This window comes from Limulus polyphemus, unplaced genomic scaffold, assembly GCF_000517525.1.
Source record: "Limulus polyphemus unplaced genomic scaffold, Limulus_polyphemus-2.1.2 Scaffold83443, whole genome shotgun sequence".
Taxonomy (NCBI): domain Eukaryota; kingdom Metazoa; phylum Arthropoda; class Merostomata; order Xiphosura; family Limulidae; genus Limulus; species Limulus polyphemus.
In genome coordinates, this window is record NW_013749039.1 from 1 (window position 1) to 2,858 (window position 2,858).

Below are 2,858 nucleotides of genomic sequence, written 5' to 3' on the forward strand. Positions count from 1 at the left end.
ACGATAGGACTTAAAGGGAAAAAAAAAAAACAAATGTAATGATGAATGAAACCATTAATGAGCACCTTAAGATGAATAATAGTGAGTGGATATATTGGCCAATAGATCCGTATCATTAATCTCAGTATGTAGGTATGGGTCGAGAAAAAATGGCCGTCACATTCAATCTATTATTCTATGATGCTTACAAATAACTGCTAAAGTTGAATTATAGCTTTATTTGAGCACCTTATTGGCATTATCGAGTGTTTCACAGCTTGTATAACAGTAATATTTTGTTCTTCTACCATACATATTTTTGTAAGAAAATAATAAAAAGGAAAACTACTACTTAGCAGTGAGTTAGCATATATTATTTCCATGTTTTATAAATAATAGTTTCCTTTCCGGTCGCTAGATGGCAACACAAATTGTTCTTATATAAGGATCGTGTGTGACTTTTAACTGCACAAACATGATATCTGCCAAAACAATTTCAGTAATAATATAATAAACATAATATAACTTAATATTCGAAGTATCAAGGAAATCAAGCATTTATGCAACTGATATCTGAGTTTAAAAACATCAGTTTCTTAATTATCAAAACAATACATTGTATAGCAGTCTACTTTTCTTCAAATTTTCAGTGGGGCCAAGCCTGGCAGCTGTGTGTGTATGCATGATATCACACTTCATGGCCTGTGATCTGTATGATATCCTTACTATTAATTGACATGACCATAGCATGTGGTAGAGTCGATTGTATACACATGCAATGAGTTGAGGTGAAGTTTGAAGGCGTGGGTTCTGTAAATATCCCCTTAACGTCAGTCCAGCGCTCCGGGATACTTCTACCATCCTGGAGGAACCATTTCAGCTTCACTGACTCCGAGTGTAATCCAAAATTAGAGAAACTCACAAAACTGATATGATATTAACAATATATATTACCATTGAATTATAAAAACAAAACATATGTTCACTTATCAACCTACTTGAATGAAATTGTTTTAAAAAGAGAGAGGAAACAAGTAATTAAAAAATTAAGTATGACGTAGGGATGGCAATGCCACAAAGTACAAAAACAAGGTAGGGATGAATACACAAAATCATACAAAAATAACTAAATAAGTAGCCAAATATTTCCAAGAATAACTTTTATTTACAACTGAAAGTTAAATTCCTGTCAGTTGCATGAATTCAGGTTTGAATAAAAACATTTCAACTTATACAGTCTTACAGTGGCTAATTATAAAAAGCTTGTAAGATTGACTCAGTAGCTACTTATGTAGGGACTTTTGTATGATTTTGTATATTCATCCCTACCTTGTTTCTGTACTTTGTGGCATTGCCATCCCCTACCTTGTTTCTGTACTTGTTGGCATTGCCATCCCTACCATTATACTTATTTTTTTCGCAAATTTTTTTTATTACTTGTTTACTATACTGATCTTTTTTGGGAAGTTCAAGGATTTTGTTCAAACAAAACTTTATCAATTTCAAGTTTGTGTGATTTTATTTCGAAGTTTACCCTAAAACTTAAGCAACAAACTATGATTAAAAAAATTAATGCATTGTGGAGAAATAATGTGTACTTATTGTTTTCTAACACCCAATACATTCGAAAACACTAAAATAGTTTGACCCGGACGTGATTCGAACACGCAGCCTTCTGATCTGGAGTCAGACGCGCTACCATTGCGCCACCGGATCATATAACAATAGAATGAAATTATTCTATCGATTATTATCTACAAAATATCACTTGCTTAATTATTTTTATTTTTTTCATAAATATGTGAAACGTCTTTTAATAACATTCTGAAACAAAGAAAATAACAGTTTCACACTAACAATTTTTCTGAATTCCTACATTCAGCTGAAGTAAACAAATCATTATTTCAATTAATAATAATATGTCCCCTCGGTGGGTCAGTAGAAAGTTTACAGACTTACAAAGCTAAAACCCGGGGTTCGGTTTCCCACAGCAGATAGCCCAATGTGACTTTGTTCTAAAAAACAAATAAGCTATCCCCCCCATAATAAAAAAAGTGTGTGTGTGTGTGTAGACAAACAAAATTTGGTAAAGGCTTATATTAATTAAAAAATAATAAATTAAATAAAACACGAGCCTAAGTTGATTTGAACCTGCTCAAAAGAAAAATATTCTTTTTTCGCGGCTGAACATGTCTTCAAATTTCAATTTTTGCGGTTGCCCAATGACAGTTTAGGGTAAGAAAACATATCAGAAAGAGTGGGAACACTGTGCCGTTTAATTTGTTTTTGGCAGATGATTCTTGTTTGTTTGAAGTTAAGCACAAAGCTGCACAATGGATTATCTGTGCTCTGCCCACCAGGGGAATCGAAACCAGGTTTCTAGCGTTGTAAGTCCGCAGATGATTCTCCAAGTATTTTTTGTTTTTGGAATTTCACGCAAAGCTTCTCGAGTACAATCCCCGCTAGCCGTTCCTAATTTAGGAATTATATACTAGAGGGAAGGCAACTAGTCAACAACACCCACCGCCGACTCTTAAGTCACATTATAACGCCTCCATGGCTGAAAGAGTGAGCATGTTCAGTGACAGGATTCGAACTCGCGATCCGCAGATTGTAAATCGATCACATTAACCATCAGGCTATGCAAAGCCGGATCCTCCTAAAATTCAATGATTTTACTGTTTCTGATGGGGACAGAAAAAATAAAAAGGCTAGAAACTAAGATTTCTGGCAACCCTAAGCACGAACTATTTTTCAGATTTAATACTATATATCATTATGATTTTGACATACCATATTAGTGTGCAGGCGCCACGAAGAGGCAAAAACATGACATTCAACTTTAATTAACAAACGCCGAACATATTCACACGCACGAA

At 34.1% G+C, this 2,858-nt stretch overlaps 1 non-coding gene across 1 annotated transcript; it reads right to left on the bottom strand.

Annotated features, from left to right (window-relative positions):
• Positions 1–1,623: 1,623 nt before the first annotated feature.
• Trnaw-cca lies at positions 1,624–1,695 on the bottom strand. The gene has a single exon. It is a non-coding gene; the product is annotated as a tRNA-Trp (tRNA).
• Positions 1,696–2,858: the final 1,163 nt, after the last annotated feature.